Source organism: Marmota monax, unplaced genomic scaffold (genome assembly GCF_021218885.2).
Source record: "Marmota monax isolate L192 unplaced genomic scaffold, Marmota_monax_Labrador192_F-V1.1 WCK01_AAM20220418_F8-fsc00090, whole genome shotgun sequence".
NCBI classification, from domain to species: Eukaryota; Metazoa; Chordata; class Mammalia; order Rodentia; family Sciuridae; genus Marmota; species Marmota monax.
The window spans coordinates 7648286-7667853 of NW_026695219.1; the positions used below are offsets into that span (position 1 = coordinate 7648286).

A 19568-nucleotide genomic window follows, 5' to 3' on the forward strand; every position below is an offset into this window, starting at 1 on the left:
CAGAGGCAATGCTTTATATTTTTGCAAATCTCTTTAAGCCTGGCTTAATAGAAGACAGATAAATTCTCATTGAGGATTCTGTGTTCAATCTGTTGCATTGAAGCTTTGTGGAAAACTCCACAATATACTCATGAGAAAATGAGAGTGAAAAAGGACAAAGAATACCAAACCAGTTTAGGAAAATAGTTCTCACAAGATCCCAGGAAAGACCTCAGGGACATCCAGAGGTCACTGGGCCCCACTTTAACTCCAGTGCTTTAGAGTATGTATTCCTAAGAAGCAAAATCACTGTGTTGTAGAGAGGCACAGTTGAACAATTTTGTGTACTGACAAATGGTCCTCCAAAGTGGTTTTAGGAATTTATACTCCGTAGCATATAATGAGGGCTGCCTTAAACCCATATCTTATCAACTCTTGACACTGTCAGTCATTCTATTTACTGCCAGTCTGAGGATGTGAAATGTTATCTCACTGCATACTCATTGGGCATTCCCCTGAGAGGTAGCCAGAGTTAGAGCATCTTTTCTTGTTCATTCAACACTCATGATTTCTCTTATGTGAAGTGCCTGTTAATATCATTTGTCCTTTATCTATTGAGTTTTCTCACCAAGTTGAATTCCTTCTTGAGGAAATGCTTTGTAAATTAATTTCTCTCAGACCATATCTGTATTTATTCCTCAACTAGTCAGTCCAAGAGAATATAACACAGTAGTTAAATCATTGATATATAGCCAAATGGCCTGGAATTGATTTTCTGTTTGCCACTTAGTAGCTATAAGATACTAAGCAATTTAAATTCTCTAAACCACTGAAATGAAACAAGAATAAATAACAGTATAGGTCAAGTATCTCTTATTCAAAAATCCAAATTCTGAAATGCTCCAAAATCTGAAACTTTTTGAGGCCAACAAGTTGCTCAGAATGGTTGAGATTTTGGATTTACAGATTAGGGATGCTCAACTGATAAAATTTATGCAAATATTAGAAAAACTCTGAAATATGAAACATTTCTAGTCTTGAGGATTTCAGATAACGGATAATCAATCTGAACTTTGTAACTTACATTGCTGTAATGAGAATTAAATAAAATATTAAAACCATCATTCTTGGTTCACAGAAAGCAATCAGTAAATATTACTCACATCTTTATTATTTTTTAATTAAGATAGTTTTACAACAAACTCTCAAAGAAAGCTTCTAGATATTATTTGAATCATCTCTGTATTGGGTAGAAATATACTGAAATTCTAGAAATTTAAAATTTTATATTGTTTATAACGCTTGGAATATTTTTCCCAGTTATTGTCTGGCCCTTCATATACCTAAGCCCTTTATACACATTAATATGAAAAATTACTGAATCAAAGTTCAATAATAATATAAGTGGAAGTTGTTTACTGAAATAGTAATGATATATAACTTATTATTAATTATTTCTTAATCTGAGAGAAATAACAATGAAACTAGTTTTGAAGGAAATTCATTCATTGTACAAGTTTTGTTTTTTTCTTTTCCTCCCCTTTGGAAGGATGGGATACTGGGGATTGAACACAAGAGCTCTCTACCACTGAGCTACATCTCTGGTCATTTTTATTTTTTATTTTGAGATAGGGATTCACTGAGTTGCTGAGTTTAGCCTTGAATTTAGGATCCTCCTACCTCAACTTCCTGAGTCACTGGGATAACAGGCATATGCCACCATGCCTGGTTAGTAGTACAAATTTTCAAAAATCAACATCCCCACCTAGTTAGAAAAATTTTATACATTTTTCTCTTATCTCAAAAAAATTCAGAAATAATATAATAGCATAAGTATTTTTATTCTTCTACCTAAACCATAGAGAAGGCTAAGAAAATCTTAATGCATCAACTTTCTGCTTTCCTCTACCCATTAGACTAGCATGAAAAGCATTTCAACACAGAAAGAAAAAAACAGACTAGTATGAAATGGATTTCAACACAGTAAGTTAGCTTACTCTTTTCAAGTAAACTAACTCATTTCATTAAAAAGCAATTTCCTGTCTTATAGCTCATTTATAAAAATCCTCAGAAGATGAAAATTTGTAACTGATCAACCTTGACTAAATCAAAGAATCCTAAAAGCAATAAATTAAATTTTCCCCAGAGAAAATGAGAAGGAAAACAAATATTTTAAATGTCATTACTTAAAAATTATATGATAATTTAAATGGCAAATTCCAATTGTGTTTTTTTTTTTTCGTCACTAATTATTTTATTTTATTTTTTTATTTTTTAATTTTTTATTGTTGGCTGTTCAAAACATTACATAGTTCTTGATATATCATATTTCACAATTTGATTCAAGTGGGTTATGAGCTCCCATTTTTACCCCATATACAGACTGCAGAATCACATCAGTTACACATCCATTGATTTACATATTGCCATACTAGTGTCTGTTGTATTCTGCTGCCTTTCCTATCCTCTACTATCCCCCCTCCCCTCCCCTCCCCTCCCCTCCCCTCTTCTCTCTCTGCTCCCTCTACTGACATTCGTTTGTCCCCCTTATATTATTTTTCCCCTTCCCCTCACTTCCTCTTGTATGTACTTTTGTATAACTCTGAGGGTCTCCTTCCATTTCCATGCATTTTCCCTTCTCTCTCCCTTTCCCTCCCACCTCTCATCCCTGTTTAATGTTAATCTTCTTCTCATGCTCTTCGACCCTACTCTGTTCTTAGTTACTCTCCTTATATCAAAGAAGACATTTGGCATTTGTTTTTTAGGGATTGGCTAGCTTCACTTAGCATAATCTGCTCTAATGCCATCCATTTCCCTGTAAATTCTATGATTTTGTCATTTTTTAATGCAGAGTAATACTCCATTGTGTATAAATGCCACATTTTTTTTATCCATTCATCCATTGAAGGGCATCTAGGTTGGTTCCACAGTCTAGCTATTGTGAATTGTGCTGCTATGAACACCGATGTAGCAGTGTCCCTGTAGCATGCTCTTTTTAGGTCTTTAGGGAATAGACCGAGAAGGGGAATAGCTGGGTCAAATGGTGGCTCCATTCCCAGCTTTCCAAGAAATCTCCATACTGCTTTCCAAATTGGCTGCACCAATTTGCAGTCCCACCAGCAATGTACAAGTGTACCCTTTTCCCCACATCCTCGCCAGCACTTGTTGTTGTTTGACTTCATAATGGCTGCCAATCTAACTGGAGTGAGATGGTATCTTAGGGTGGTTTTGATTTGCATTTCTCTGACAGCTAGAGATGGTGAGCATTTTTTCATGTACTTGTTGACTGATTGTATGTCCTCCTCTGAGAAGTGTCTGTTCAGGTCCTTGGCCCATTTGTTGATTGGGTTGTTTGTTCTCTTATTGTCTAATTTTTTGAGTTCTTTGTATACTCTGGATATTAGGGCTCTATCTGAAGTGTGAGGAGTAAAGATTTGTTCCCAAGATGTAGGCTCTCTATTTACCTCTCTTATTGTATCTTTTGCTGAGAAAAAACTTTTTACTTTGAGTAAGTCCCATTTGTTGATTCTAGTTATTAACTTTTGTGCTATGGGTGTCCTGTTGAGGAATTTGGAGCCCGACCCCACAGTATGTAGATCGTAGCCAACTTTTTCTTCTATCAGACGGCGTGTCTCTGATTTGATATCAAGCTCCTTGATCCATTTTGAATTCACTTTTGTGCATGGCGAGAGAAAGGGATTCAGTTTCATTTTGTTGCATATGGATTTCCAGTTTTCCCAGCACCATTTGTTGAAGATGCTATCCTTCCTCCATTGCATGCTTTTAGCCCCTTTATCAAATATAAGGTAGTTGTAGTTTTGTGGATTGGTTTCTGTGTCCTCTATTCTGTACCATTGGTCCACCCGCCTGTTTTGGTACCAGTACCATGCTGTTTTTGTTACTATTGCTCTGTAGTATAGTTTGAAGTCTGGTATCGCTATACCGCCTGATTCACACTTCCTGCTTAGCATTGTTTTTGCTATTCTGGGTCTTTTGTTTTTCCATATGAATTTCATGATTGCTTTCTCTATTTCTACAAGAAATGCCGTTGGGATTTTGATTGGCATTGCATTAAACCTATAGAGAACTTTTGGTAATATTGCCATTTTGATGATGTTAGTTCTGCCTATCCATGAACAGGGTATATTTTTCCATCTTCTAAGATCTTCTTCTATTTCTCTCTTTAGGGTTCTGTAGTTTTCATTGTATAAGTCTTTCACCTCTTTTGTTAGGTTGATTCCCAAGTATTTTATTTTTTTTGAAGATATTGTGAATGGAGTGGTTGTCCTCATTTCCATTTCAGAGGCTTTGTCGCTGATATACAGGAATGCCTTTGATTTATGCGTGTTGATTTTATATCCTGCCACTTTGCTGAATTCATTTATTAGCTCTAATAGTTTCTTTGTAGACCCTTTTGGGTCTGCTAGGTATAGAATCATGTCATCTGAAAATAGTGATAATTTAAGTTCTTCTTTTCCTATTTTGATGCCTTTAATTTCTTTCGTCTGTCTCATTGCTCTGGCCAGTGTTTCAAGAACTATGTTGAACAGAAGTGGTGAGAGAGGGCATCCCTGTCTTGTTCCAGATTTTAGAGGGAATGCCTTCAATTTTTCTCCATTCAGAATGATGCTAGCCTGAGGCTTAGCATAGATTGCTTTTACAATATTGAGGTATGTTCCTGTTATCCCTAGTTTTTCTAGAGTTTTGAACATAAAGGGATGCTGTACTTTGTCGAATGCTTTTTCCGCATCTATCGAGATGATCATATGATTCTTATTTTTAAGTCTATTGATGTGGTGAATAACATTTATTGATTTCCGTATATTGAACCAGCCTTGCATCCCAGGGATGAATCCTACTTGATCATGGTGCACAATTTTTTTGATAAGTTTTTGTATCCGAGTGGCCAAAATTTTATTGAGGATTTTTGCATCTAGGTTCATTAGAGATATTGGTCTGTAGTTTTCTTTCTTTGAAGTGTCTTTGTCTGGTTTAGGTATCAGGGTGATGTTGGCCTCGTAGAATGAATTTGGAAGTTCTCCCTCTTTTTCTATTTCCTGAAATAGCTTGAAAAGTATTGGTATTAGTTCCTCTTTAAAGGTTTTGTAAAACTCTGCTGTATACCCATCCGGTCCTGGGCTTTTCTTAGTTGGTAGTCTTTTGATGGTTTCTTCTATTTCCTCAATTGATATTGGTCTGTTTAGGTTGTCTATATCCTCCTGACTCAATCTGGGCAGATCATATGACTTAAGAAATTTATCGATGCCTTCACTATCTTCTAATTTATTGGAGTATAAGGATTCAAAATAATTTTTGATTATCTTCTGTATTTCTGAAGTGTCTGTTGTGATATTGCCTCTTTCATCCCGTATGTTAGTAATTTGAGTTCTCTCTCTTCTTCTCTTCGCTAGCATGGCTAAGGGTCTGTCGATTTTGTTTATTTTTTCAAAGAACCAACTTTTAGTTTTGTCAATTTTTTCAATTGTTTCTTTTGTTTCGATTTCATTAATTTCAGCTCTGATTTTAATTATTTCTTGCCTTCTACTTCTTTTGCTGTTGTTTTGCTCTTCTTTTTCTAGGATTTTGAGATGAAGTATGAGATCATTTATTTCTTGGTTTTTTCTTTTTTTAAGGAATGAACTCCAAGCAATGAATTTTCCTTTTAGAACTGCTTTCAATGTGTCCCATAGATTCCGATATGTTGTGTCTGTGTTTTCATTAATCTCTAAGAATTTTTTAATTTCTTCCTTGATGTCTTCTATAACCCATTGATCGTTCAGTAACCTATTGTTCATTCTCCAAGTGATGTATTCTTTTCCCTTCCTTCTTTTATCATTGATTTTCAGTTCCATTCCATTATGATCAGATAGGATGCATGGTATTATCTCTACTCCTTTATATTGTCTAAGAGTTTCCCTGTGACATAATATATGATCTATTTTTGAGAAGGATCCATGTGCTGCTGAGAAAAAAGTGTAACTGCTTGATGTTGGGTGGTATATTCTATATATGTCAATTAAGTCTAGGTTATTAATTGTGTTATTGAGTTCTATAGTTTCCTTATTCAACTTTTGTTTGGAAGATCTGTCCAGTGGTGAGAGAGGTGTGTTGAAGTCTCCCATGATTATTGTATGGTGGTCTATTAGACTCTTGAACTTGAGAAGAGTTTGTTTGATGAACATAGCTGCACCATTGTTTGGGGCATATATATTTATGATTGTTATGTCTTGTTGGTGTATGGTTCCCTTGAGCAGTATGTAGTGTCCCTCTTTATCCCTTTTGATTAACTTTGGCTTGAAATCTATTTTATTTGATATGAGTATGGATACTCCTGCTTGTTTCTGAAGTCCATATGAGTGATATGACTTTTCCCAACCTTTCACCTTCAGCCTATGTATGTCTTTTCCTATCAAATGCGTCTCCTGTAGGCAGCATATTGTTGGGTCTTGTTTTGTGATCCATTCTACTAGCCTGTGTCTCTTGATTGGTGAGTTTAAGCCATTAACATTTAGGGTTATTATTGAGATATGGGTTGTTCTTCCAGCCATATTTGTTTATTTATGTTACTAAACATGGTTTGTTTTCCTCTTTGATTATTTTCCCCCCTTTAGTGTCCTACCTCCCACTGTTGGTTTTCATTGTTATTTTCCATTTCCTCTTCCTGTAATGTTTTGCCAAGGATGTTTTGAAGAGATGGTTTTCTAGCTGCAAATTCTTTTAACTTTTGTTTATCGTGGAAGGTTTTAATTTCATCTTCCATCCTGAAGCTTAATTTCGCTGGAAACACAATTCTTGGTTGGAACCCATTTTCTTTCAGCGTTTGAAATATGTTATTCCAGGATCTTCTAGCTTTCAGAGTCTGTGTTGAAAGATCAGCTGTTATCCTGATTGGCTTACCCCTAAATGTGATCTGCTTCCTTTCTCTTGTAGCTTTTAAAATTCTCTCCTTATTCTGTATGTTGGGCATCTTCATTATAATGTGTCTAGGTGTGGGTCTCTTATGATTTTGCACATTCGGCGTCCTGTAGGCTTCTAGGATTTGGGGTTCTGTCTCATTCTTCAAGTCTGGGAAGTTTTCTCGTATTATTTCATTGAATAGATTGCTCATTCCTTTGGTTTGAAACTCTGTCCCTTCCTGTATCCCAATGACTCTTAAATTTGGTCTCTTGATGTTATCCCATATTTCTTGGATGTTCTGCTCATGGTTTCTTAACAGTCTTGCTGAGCTGTCTATGTTCTTTTCAAGTTGAAATACTTTATCTTCATTGTCTGATGTTCTGTCTTCTAAGTGTTCTACTCTGCTGGTAGTATTCTCAATTGAGTTTTTAAGTTGGCTTATTGCTTCCTGCATTTCTAGGATTTCTGTTTGTTTGTTTTTTATAACCTCTATTTCCCTGTATAGTTGATCTTTTGCTTCTTGGATTTGTTTATGTAATTCATTGTTGAAGTGATCTTTCATTGTCTGATTTTGCTGTCTGATGTCTTCCTTGAGACTCCAGATCATCTGAAGCATGTATATCCTGAATTCTTTATCTGACATTCCATCTGCTGCAGCTATTACCTCTTCTAACGTTGAGTTGTCCTGCAATGCTTGTGGTCCTTTCTTTCCTTGTCTCTTCATACTGTTCGAGTTCCTTTCTACTTGGTGAAACTGTTGTGCTATTGAATTTTCCCCCTATATATTTATATTGGTCTTGTATAGTTGCAAAGTCTCCCTCACAGGCGCGGGCGGCGGCTCTGTCCCTCTGCGGGCCGCTAGGCTTGTTCTGTCGGTGGTCACAGTTCTGTCTACTTTGCAGGCGCAGGCAGCGGCACTGCCCCTCTGCAGGCCTCTGGGGCTGTACTGCCAGTGGGTCGCAGGTCCGCCTACCTTGCAGGCGCGGGGGGGGGGCGGCTCTACCCTTCCTCAGGCCACTGGGCCTGTTCTGTCTCTCGGTTGCAGGTCTGGCCTGTTCTGATGGTGGTCACAGTTCCGTCTACCTTGCAGGCGCGGGGGGGAGGGGGCGGCTCTGCCTCTCAGCAGGCCGCTGCTCCTCTTCTGCCGGTGGGTCGCAGGCCCACCTACCTTGCAGGAGTGATTGGAAGCTCTGCCACTCCGCGGGCCACTGGGCCTTTTCTGTCAGTGGTCACAGTTCCGCCTACCTGGCAGGCACGGGGGGTGTGGGGCGGCTCTGCCCCTCAGCAGGCCGCTGGGCCTGCTCTGTGCATGGTCACTGTTCCCTCTACTTTGCCGGCACAGGGGGAGGGGGCGGCTCAGCCTCTCAGCAGGCCGCTGCTCCTCTTCTGCCGGTGGGTCACAGGCCCGCCTACCTTGCAGGAGTGATTGGAAGCTCTGTCCCGCCGCGGGCCACTGGGCCTTTTATGTCGGTGGTCACCGTTCCACCTACCTGGGAGGCGCAGGGGGTGGGGGGCGGCTCTGCCCCTCAGCAGGCCGCTGGGCCTGCTCTGTGCGTGGTCACAGTTCCCTCTCTCCAATTGTGTTTTAAAGATCTACTTGTGACTTTCACACCCTTCCCATTGTTGCTCTTTGTTTACTGGGCCCATTAATATCATTAGAGTCTTTTTGCACCATGGTCCGTGTAAGTTCAGGGGATACAGGGACCATTAAAACATAATTCTTATTTCCAAGGATTGTTGAAGGGCTGGAGATGAACTTCAGTGGTGGAGGGCCTGCCTAGCATGCACAAGCTCTGGTTTCTATCTTAAGCAACAACAATAAAAGGTGCTGATGCTACAACAATAACAGAACAGCAGGAACAGCAATGATGATCACTAAGCACCTGTGATGTGGTATCAGACACTGGGCTAGACACTTTTAACAGTAGTTGTTGTACAACAGGAGGAAGTTTGATACTGAGATATTAGAAATGATAGTTATTGGCAGTCATAAGTTCTAGGGTATGCCACTGGGAAAAGGGAGCAAAGAAAAGATAAAGGCAAAGATAATTAAAAGTGGGGACAGAGAGGCCAAGTAGTAGGTGGATGTTCAATTCACTCAGAATGATGCCAGGAGTAATGATGATGGAAGAAAGAGTGCCACGAAGATTAAGGAATACCTGGAGGTGAGGTGATGAGATATAGAGTGGCAAATGCTTCCAAGAAGCAGGTACTTTATTTTTAGACCTTGATGCAATTGGGATATGAGAAAGAAGCATGAAGACTTTAGAGCAACAAGATGAAGAGAACATTCCCAGAAGACCTGAGGATTCAGTTTTTCCTGATAACAGCATGTTTCAGAAAGAAGAAGAAAGGATGGGTGGAAGAAGGGAGGGAGTTGAGAAAGTGAGTCAGAATGGATGAGAAAGAGTCACATGGGACTAAGATTCTAATAATGATGGATAACTTTGGATGTTACCTGATTCTGGAGAAATGAGCAATCTATTTGTGCTCATGAAACACCCTTAATGCAAATGATAGGTGCTATACTGAAAATATATGGCAATTCAAGAGTAGAAACAGCTACCAGAAATCAATTCATCTTAACTTATATCAAAAGAATAGATAAGAATCTGCTAAGTAAATAAGGTTAAGAGGAGAAGATAGCATTCCAGATAATAGAACAAGCATTTAAGATGTACAGAAGCTGGGCCAGATACTTTGGCCCACACCTGCAGTCCCAGCACTTGAAAGGGTCAGGTAAGAGGATCACTTGATCCCAGGAGTTTAAGGCCAAAATAATTTACACATGAAGTTCATAATAGCTTTATTCATAATAGTCAAGATGCTGAAACAACCAAGTATCCACCAATTGATAAAGGAGTGGGAGTGATATGATTTAGCCATACAATGGCCTATTACTCAGCCATAAAAGGAATGAAGTACTGTTACATGCTACACAATGGATGAACATTGAAAGTTTCATGCTAAGTGAAATTCAATCACAAAAGATCACATATTATATAATTCCATTGAAATGAAATATCCATAATATACAAATCCATAGAGAATATATATATTAGTAGTTTCTAGGGCTAGAGTGTAGAACATTTGAGGGAAAATGGAAATTGCTTATAATGTATTCAGAATTTCTTTGGAGAATGGTAAAAATGTTCTCAAATAGTTACAATGGCTGAGTGTGGTGGTGCACACCTGTAATCCTGGCAACTTGGGAAGCCAAGGCATGAGGATTGCAAGTTCAAAGCCAGCCCCAGCAACTTAGCAAGGCCCCAAGCAGTTTAGTGAGGCTGTTTCTCAAAATAAAAAATGAATAAAGGGCTAAGGATGTGGCTCAGTGGTAAAGTGCCTCTGGGTTTAATCCATAGTACTCCCCCCTCAACAGCACCCGCCAACCCAAGCAAAAACAAAAAAAGAAAACATGGTTGCAATGATGGTTCCTCAATTCTCTGAATGTATTAAAAACTACTGAATTGTACTTTTTGTTTTGGTTGTTCTTTTTTTTTTTTTTTTGTCATGATAGAAATGGAATCCAGAGAGCTTGGGCTGTAGCTCATTGGTAGAGCACCCACCTCACCCATGTGAAGCACTGGGTTCGATCCTTAGCACTACATAAAAATAAATAAAGATATTGTGTCCAACTACAACTAAATATATATATATATATATATGTATATATATATATATATATATATATATATATATATGCAAAAGGGGAGACAATTAAATACTCCATTATTTTAACAACCGTAGATGATAAAACTATACACACACACACACACACACATATATATATATATATATATATATATATATATATATTTAAAAAAAAAAAAAAAGAAATGGAATCCAGAGCCTAGTACATGGTAGACAAGCACTCTACCACTGAGCTACATCCTCACTCAGCCCATGAATTGCACACTTTAAATGGGTAAATTGTAGTGCTTGTGAATTCCATCTCAAGCAGTACACAAAAAAACAAAAAAAGAGACAACAGTATTAGGTAGATTTCTCTAATTAATTCAGCTTTATTCTAATGTCTGAGGAGGAGAACGTTCAAAAGCCAAAAAAAACTATATTCATCCTCAGGTAAAACAGACCTTTGCTGCCTTCACAAAGGGACAACAACAGAACACCACACAATGGCTGAATCCCATCTCAACAGATTCTAAGCAGCCTCACTCCAGGCCTCTCCTCTTCTCCTGGCAATGGAGGTCAGTCTTCCCTTCACAATACTCTCCACCTTCTGCCTCCACAGTCACTAGAAAAGGAGTATTCATTTATGTCAGCAATGAAGAATAGTCAGAAAACAAACTGTACTTTAGGGAGTCGCAAGAAATCCTCTGAAACATAGTAAGATCTCTTAGTTTTGTGTTAGAGATGAAAACATTTAGAAGAGTTAGTGAACCCAAAGAATGTATGTATGCAAAAGGGGAGACAATTAAATATTCCATTATTTTAACAATTGTAGATGATAAAACAAACATAGAATGGAACTAAAGTAACTAAAACACTGGTAACAGAGTAGGAAAGAGAGAAAATTTATAAATATTTCTGTGTAAAGTATCATACACAAACTGTAATCAAGTTGAAACAGAAGATATGAAAATGTTCTTATACCATCAGGAAGACCATGAACTCAGACTGGTTGATCAATAGCCATATCTAAAATGGAATTATAGGCAATTACTATGGATATGAAGCAGTTTTGGTTTAAAAATATATTATCCACAATATATAAGTGACAAACCTTAACATATTACATATGACATAAAATAAAAACTGTCATGGGGCTGGGATTGTGGCTCAGTAGTAGAGAGCTCGCCTAGCACAGGCGAAACCCAGGTTCGATCCTCAGCACCACATAAAAATAAAAAGGCATTGTATTATGTCCATCTACACCTAAAAAAAAAAATAAAGATTTTTTAAAAAACCTGTCATGATACTACTTTATTAAAGATGGTCAAAATATCAAGATGCTTTATCCCTGCTCTATAAAATTTAGGTTAGAATATACTCACACTCTCACACACACATATATACAATATTATATTACATCAAAATGAGCAAAAATAAATTAATCCAAAGAAGTAGAGGATTACAATCAATCTAAATACTAAAAAATTAAAAATTGAGTCATCATTTTATATAAATTTATTTTTTATAGATCTAATTTATTTCACCAATATGAAACTTCAAATTTAAAGTATCTAAGGTTTTAGTAAAGGTGATAGAGGGTGATATTAGTAGTTCCACCCCCTTATCCTCAAGGGATATGTTCTAAGACCTCAGTGGATGCCTGAAATCATAGATAATTATAAACCCAAAACATACACTGTTTTCTCCTTTACATGAACACCTAGGATACAATTTAATTCCTAAATCAGGTACAATAAAAGAATAATGATAAATAGAACAATTTAATAATATTTTACAATAAAACTTATTTAAATATGGACTTTCTGTCAAAATATTGGACAGAATTTTGTTTTCTTTTCTTGTAATGTATCACTTGAAGCCATTTTGGTATATCCAAATTGCCAGCATCACTACTCTTGCACTTTGGGATAATTGTTATGATTTAGATATAAATTTATCTCTCAAATGTTCATGTGTAGGATAATACAAGAAAGTTTAGAGGTGAAATTACTTTGTTATGACAGCCTTTACCTTATCAGTGTATTAATCCACTTAAATGAATTAACTGGGTGGTAACTGCAGGCAGGTAGAATATGGCTGAGGAGGAGGTGGGTCACTGGGGACATGCCTTTGAGGGCTGTATTTTGTAAAGTTTGCCATGTCCTGAGCTGTTTTTCTTCTCCACACCCTCCCACCATAAAAATGTTCTGCCTCACCGCAAGCACAGAGCAATAGAGCTGGCTTTCTATGAACTGACACCTCTGAAACCATGAGCAACAAATAAACTTTTCTGCTATAAAATTGTTCTTGTTAGGTCTCTTGGTGAAAAAGCTGACTCAAAGTAGTCATGAAGCAAAATAAGGGTTACTTGACCACAAGCACTGTGATACCATAATAGTGAATCTGATAACCAAGATGGCCTCTAAGTGACTAATGGGTGGATAGCATAAACAGCTTGGATACATTAGACAAAAGGATGATTCACATCCCAGGTGAGACAGAGCAGGATGGGAAAGGCTTAAGCATGCCACTCAGAATAGTATGTAATTTAAAATATTAATTGTTTATTACTAGAATTTCCTGTTAATATTTTCAAACCATGTTTAACTATAACTGAAAACTGCAGAAAGCAAAACCACAGATAAGGGTAAACTCCTTTATAGCCTAGGAACAGTGGCATTTAAAAATATCTAGGTTAAAAGATGACAGGTACAAAGGTACTATCAGTTACCCAAGAAAGAATCCTGACTGAGGGGGAAAAAATCGAGAATGAAGGCCAAAGTGTGCTACAGAGTCATGAAAATAGTGCTGTTGGGACTATAGATAGAGTATCAAATATTTACTATTTTCTTAATAACTTATAACTCCTAAAAATTTCAAACTGTTTTTTAAGGTCACATCTCCTCTCCCTCAGTGAAGCAATTTTATATCAAAGTTTCAAGTAAAAAGAAAAATGCTTTTAAAATGTATTTTACAGTGAAATTTTCAAAGTACCTCAGTCTTTCCCAGAAGACAGCTGCCATAAGATCTTGCATTGTTTAATATTTAAGTTTATTGATAAACTAAAGTAAGTCACAGAGGAGTCCTCCCTCAGAGGACACTATTTCACTGAGTTATGTTTAGTGACTTACTATTCATTACTTCACTACCTCTAAGTATGGACCCATTTCTTTTTTTTTTTTTTTCAATTGCTATATGGCCAAGCAATTAACAGGTGCTCTATAAATATTCGGTAAATGGATAAATAATTCCGACAACTCAGTCTTTCTTTATAAGAAAGCCCATGTAGCTTTACATAATGAACTGCCATTCACATAGTCAACCCTCTTTCCTCATTGAGTACCTTGCCAATACCTTACACCAGTCACAGGAGAAAATGACTGTAGATGCAACAGCAAAACTCGAAGCTCAAATCTCAGCTGAATAAAATAGCAATACGGAAAGTTATTTTCAGTTCCTCAAAGTACACAACAGGTATATAAGAGATCATCATTCAGTCCAATCCCAGAAAGACCCCTACACACAATCCCAGTCATTAGTCTTCTCATTCCACTCATCTTTCCTCTGGCCCTTGTGCGTGTGTATTCCTGTCTGGTTAATCTATCAAAGTTAAGAAAATCCTGCTTCTTTTCCTAGGCCAGAGGAAATTTCAACACCTCTTCTTCTCTTGCCCTGTCACATGTTACAAGCTTGCTACCTTTACTCTCGTGTTGGTATCTACAAAACATAAAAAGGAAAGCAAAAGACATAGCAGAAAAATCCATGGTCCAGGGAAAGATAAAAGCATTAAACAAAGTTAAATGATCTGGAATTGCGGGTAGGACTGATGTTGGAAAGTAAACATGTGGGAGTGCCTGCAGGCATTCAATAGGATAACCCGATAAAGAAGGTGATGTCAAAAAGAGATGAATGGAAAGCATACGATGTGCTTTCACTATATAGGTATCTCAAATAATGCATTTTCTTCTGGGTAAAATAGAAAATAAAATATATCTATTTGGACCAATATTATACTATGGATCCCTGAAAGATAATAATCTTCCAGATGTCTTTTTTCTCTCAGGCTAGATAATGTGTGTTTTCATCTTTCTCTCAGGTCAGGTCTCATAACCTTCCAAGTTCATGCCATATATAAGTTGAGAAATGAATTTAGAAAAATGAATCCCTGTAATGTTCTAGGCAAATATAACCATTACAGAAAGAAAATAAAACTGAAGAACAAAATAATACTACACTTAATGTAGTCTTTTACATGTGTGTGTGTGTGTGTGTATGTGTATATCAATAAAAACAATCACCAATTTCTGTCATTAAGAAACCATGGTGGAGCTGGGATTGTGGCTCAGCCGTAGAGTGCTTGCCTAGCATATGCGAGGAGCTGGGTTCGATCCTCAGCACCACATAAAAATAAATTAGCAAATAAATAAAATAAAGGTAAAAAAAGAAACCATGGTTTAGAAAATAAATTAAAATTTAAAACATGTTTTAAAAGTTCAGTAATAGAAGACTAAATCAGGTAACTGATATTCCCAGGTATTAGCTGTTAAAAGATATTATTTGTAGTAACTATATAAAGCTCATTTTCTTTCCCACCAAAGAAATAATTCAGTTGTGGGACATTATACACTTTTGCCCATGACACAGGATGATTAAAACCTGATGAAATTTCTAATAAAAAGTATTTCATTTACTCATTTAAAAAAGTAAATAAGATTCTGCAGGGCAAAGCTTAGGTATTTTCTGTCTTGGCATTTTATTAGATAAAATCTTACAAGGCTAGGTTTCTTTCGTGTGCTCAAATATTGAAAATTTATCCTTTCTCTTCAAAAATGCCTTTCAAAATGAATTTAAGAGGTTAATTATTTAAATTCTGTGTATAAACACAATACCTAAAGTTTACAAAATGATCACAGTAAACAAGAACCAAAAAAACATTTGAGGCAGAGAACCACAGTTTACAAATTCCTTGAATGTTTCCATTTATTCTTATTATTTAAAACTCACCGGGTACTATAAGCCTTAAAGCATTTTATTTTTTAAAGAAGTATTTGATAAATATTAAGAGGTTAATGCCTTACTGGAATTGTTTTCATTTCAAATTTTTGTATATTGAATTAAGTCATGTTCCTTGGAAAGAAAGGAGCTAGCCTCAATACTTAAATACTGGAAATGTTTTCCTTAATGGAAAAGAAAAAGAACAACCTGAGTAAAAAGATTCAATAGAGAACTCTGCACAAATAACAAGCCCCTCCTAACAGAATACAGTATTGTCCTTAAAAAGAAATGAAATAAGACATGGACCAGTAGATAAAAGACTTGAGTAGAACTGTGCTTCCCAAATTACTTGAGAAACTTATTAAAAACACAGATTCTAATTCAGTAGATCTAGAGTGGGGCTTTTCTGTATTTCAAATAAGTTTCCTGGTGATACTGATGCCTCTTGTCCATGGATCACATTTTGCAAAGCAAGGCAGAAGAATATGTGCATCTTTTTGAGGGGTACTAAAGTCCAGTGCCTAAAGACTACCAGTTAGGTTTATGAGCTTGCTGCAAAAAAGAAAAGTGCGCACCATGGGAAACTGGGCATTTCCATAAGAGAGAGTGAACTTGCCTTTGGGCTTGTGCACGTGCTATGTTATAAGACGGGTAAAGAAAATGGAAGTACTGCCTTCAGCGCAGAGATAGCATTTGTCTGGATGCATAATGGGCATCTTTTTCCAAGGCAGGGTGCCAACCCAGTCCCCCAGCGATGTCCATGGCCTTAGTACCTAACTGGATGAGGGGCAAGACAGAAGTCAATCAAGAGACTATCCAGCAGCTCCTGGAGGAGAATGACCAGCTGATCCGCTGTATCGAGGACTATCAGAACAAGGGTCAAGCAAACGTATGTCCAGTACCAGCATGTGTTACATAGAAATCTCATTTAGCTACCATCGCAGATGCCAGCCCTTCCAGTACTTCAAAAGCAATGGAATGATCTTTCAGTTGTAAGGAATAATTGAATGTAATCCATTTCCTATAAAATAGAGACAAGATCTTTACACCAACTCAACTTCTGAAAACATGAAATTTCTGTTGTTCTTTTTAAAATGTGGAAATGTGCAGAAAGCTACTAGCTTAATTATATTCTCAATGTAAATATTTATTTTAATAATAAATTAAAGTAGACCCCACGTGTCCTCTTCCCTGAAATGGGAGTATGTTTGGATAATAAAGACATCATGGGTATCTTTAAGACTACTCTTTAGTTTCAGCCAGAAGAGGAAACTGAGTAGGTGTTAGAGGATCAGCAGGAATTGCTGAGACTTCTGACTGAGACTTTGCCAAATGGATACAGTATCTGTGGGCTCCCATCTAGTTTGTAAATGTGTTCCCCTTGAAGGCTTTTCTCTTCTTGGGTTACTTTTAAATAAAGCTTGCTTTTCCACAAAAGAACAATATGAAGGTAGAGATGTTTCCATGTAAGAAGTGTTATATTTGGTTCTCTCAAAAATTGTAAGGACTTAATAACCATAAGGTATATAACAATACTACTGTTATGTGTTGTCAATAAAATTAATAGTGATTCTTCAGTTATTGTCTAGTATTATCTGATAATAAATGATGTGTAATTTTCTTTATCACAAAAAAATAAAAGAAAATGGAAGTTCTCTGGATTTATTGTCATTAAGAAACCAAAGATTATTTGTTAAATGGACATTTTAATCATTTTTATCTAGGAGGCAAAAGAAATAAAGAGGTGCTAGAGTTGATAAAGAAGCAATGATGGCACACCTTGCAGTTCCAGCTACTTGGAAGGTTGAGGCAGGAGGCTCCCTTGAATCTAAGGAGTTCAAAGCCAGCCTGAGTTCCAGAAATATAGTGGGACTACTATCTTAAAAAAAAAAAAAAAAAAAGCAAGGCAATTGTCATTCACTTGTATTCCTAAGCAGGCCACATAAGAGCTGAAACTGACCCAGGAACAACAAATACTGTCTCCTACCCCATGCTCACTACCAACAATAGGTTGAATTGGTGAAACAGTGGGAACACCTGACCACATTATTACAAAGGTCCCCATTCTCCTTCTATATGATGCGAATACCATATACTCTAATGGTCTGGCATCAAAAAGACCAACCACTTTGTGGACAGACATGAAAGTAGAGCTGTACAATGAGAAGAGTCTTTCAGGTATGAACCAGAAAATTTATATCCTCTCAAGGCACTAACTATGCATGGATGGCATATGACTCTCAAGGACCCAGAAGGAAAGCAGAAGAGAGCAGAGCAAGTACACTGGCTTATATACAGCTACAAGCAGTGCTCAGAAGTGACCCATGAACCCTTTCAGCAATTAGAAGCAGCCTTTACATGAAAAGAATTCTTTGAACAAATATCCACATATACTGTAAACATTGTATAAGACAATCTGTTGCAACATATGGTATAGAGTACAAGCTTAACATTCAACAGTGAGAATCCTGGCTTCACATATACTGTCAGGATAATTTAGTTAACTTTTCTGGCCCCAGACTCCTTTTCTGGAATATGCAGGCAATATATCGAACTGCATTTTAAAGAGTAAAGGAAATAACATATGTAAAACATTTAATGCGTAAGTGGCCCCACAAATGGTCCTCTATAAATTTGAGACAACTCTTATTATTTTTCCAACATATTCTCAATAGCACTTAAAGTTAACATATTACTAAACCAGATCCAAAATGCCAGTTTAACATTTATTCATTTAACATATATGCTACTGTGGACCAGGCACTGTATTTAAAAAGAAATGCAATGTTTTAAAAGGTACCTGACTTCCTAGAGTTTACAGTCTATCATAAAGAAAAACAATCTGACAATTAAAAGTTTTGAATGTTACCAGAAGACAGAGCAGAGAGACTGAAGGAAAAGCAGAAGTGTGGGACAAGGAAGCCTCCATGGAGGAGGAAAAGACGAAGGAAAAGTCAGAGTTCTGGAGAGTTCTAGTCTGGCTGTGAAGAGGGCAATCATTCATTGCTATATGTGACAAGGGTAAAACTGGATAAAGTGATATTAAAAATAACATTTCAGAACACAGGAACAGAAACAGACAATAAATTGAATAGCATTTATTCTTGAAAATGAGTTAGAGGCTGAGATAAAAACAGTAGAAGTCTCTGCGCAGCCTTCTTGCCATGGGCTGCTTACAGCCTACACTGCCTCCATTTGGGATGTAAACTGCACTTTAACAAGTTTGGGGCTGTCCACAAAGGCCAGTATCTTTACTACTAAAAGGGATAGACCTGATTTGGGGTGAGGAGCAATACTTAGGTCTTTTCCAGCTGAAATAGCAAATAGGTTGGAGACAAACAGTGAAAAACTGTCTTTTTTTTTTTCTTTTTCTTTTTTTTTTTTTTGGTACTGGGGGTTGAATCCAGGGGCACTTTTTATTTTTTATTTTGAGTCAGGCACTTACTTAGTTGCTTCAGGCCTCACTAAATTGCCAAGGCAGGCCTCAAACTCCAGTCACTGGGATTACAGTCATGTACCAACACACCAAAAAAGAACAAATGGGGGGAAAAAAAAAAACAGTATCTTTTCTACCCTAAGGTTACAGTTCAAGCTAGGGTAAGTAGCATATAAGCAAAAAATTAAATGAAAAGATACTAGAAATGAGACAATCACAGAAAGAGCCAAAATATTCTTGGCTAAAAAAAATGAGAAGCTAGGTTCAGTGGTAGGTGACAATAGTCCTAGGTATTTGGGAAGTTGATATAAGAGGATCACATGAGCCCAGAAGGTAGAGGTCAGCCTGAGAAACAGAATGAGACCCTGTCTTTAAAAATAATATTGTCAAAATGGCCACACTACCAAAAATGCTATACAGATTTAATGCACTTCCTATTAAAATTCCAATGACATTCTTCATAGAAATAGAAAAAGCAGTCATAAAATTCATTTAGAAAAATGAGAGACCCAGAATAGCCAAAGTAATCCTTAGCAAGAAAAGTGAAGCAGGAGGCATCACAATACCAGACTTTAAATTATACTACAGAATTATAGTAACAAAAACAGCATAGTATTGGCACCAA

The 19568-nt window shown here is 36.8% G+C and overlaps 1 protein-coding gene and 1 pseudogene across 2 annotated transcripts in view; one reads left to right on the plus strand and one right to left on the minus strand.

Annotated features, from left to right (window-relative positions):
- Nucleotides 1-19568, minus strand: part of Smyd3 (SET and MYND domain containing 3) — a 709978-nt gene that overhangs the window by 560341 nt on the left and 130069 nt on the right. The window lies entirely within an intron of this gene.
- Nucleotides 16262-16489, plus strand: LOC124084977 (SS18-like protein 2; annotated as a pseudogene).